We start from the raw sequence: 337 nt of genomic DNA, 5'->3' as shown, positions 1-337 counted from the left end.
CTATTCCTATTCCTATTCCTATTCCTATTCCTATTCCTATTCCTATTTCTGTTCTTGTCCCCATCTCCATCCCCATTTGTTCTCCTGTCCTTGTCCCCATCCCTATCCCCACCCTGTTCCCATCCCATTTCCCCATTTCCCATTCAATCCCATCCCATCCCCATTCTCATCCCCATTGCATCCCATTTCCCTTTCACCATTCCCCAACCCCACTCCATCCCATCCCATCAAATCCCATCCCCATTCCTTATCCCTATCCCATCCTATCCCATCCCATCTCATTCTCCTTTCACCATTCCCCATGCCCATCCCATCCCAACCCACTCCATTTCCATCC

Source organism: Corapipo altera, unplaced genomic scaffold (genome assembly GCF_003945725.1).
Source record: "Corapipo altera isolate COAL_440 unplaced genomic scaffold, ASM394572v1 67, whole genome shotgun sequence".
NCBI classification, from domain to species: Eukaryota; Metazoa; Chordata; class Aves; order Passeriformes; family Pipridae; genus Corapipo; species Corapipo altera.
The sequence above is the reverse complement of the archived record's forward strand: the minus strand, read 5'-3'. Positions refer to the sequence as shown.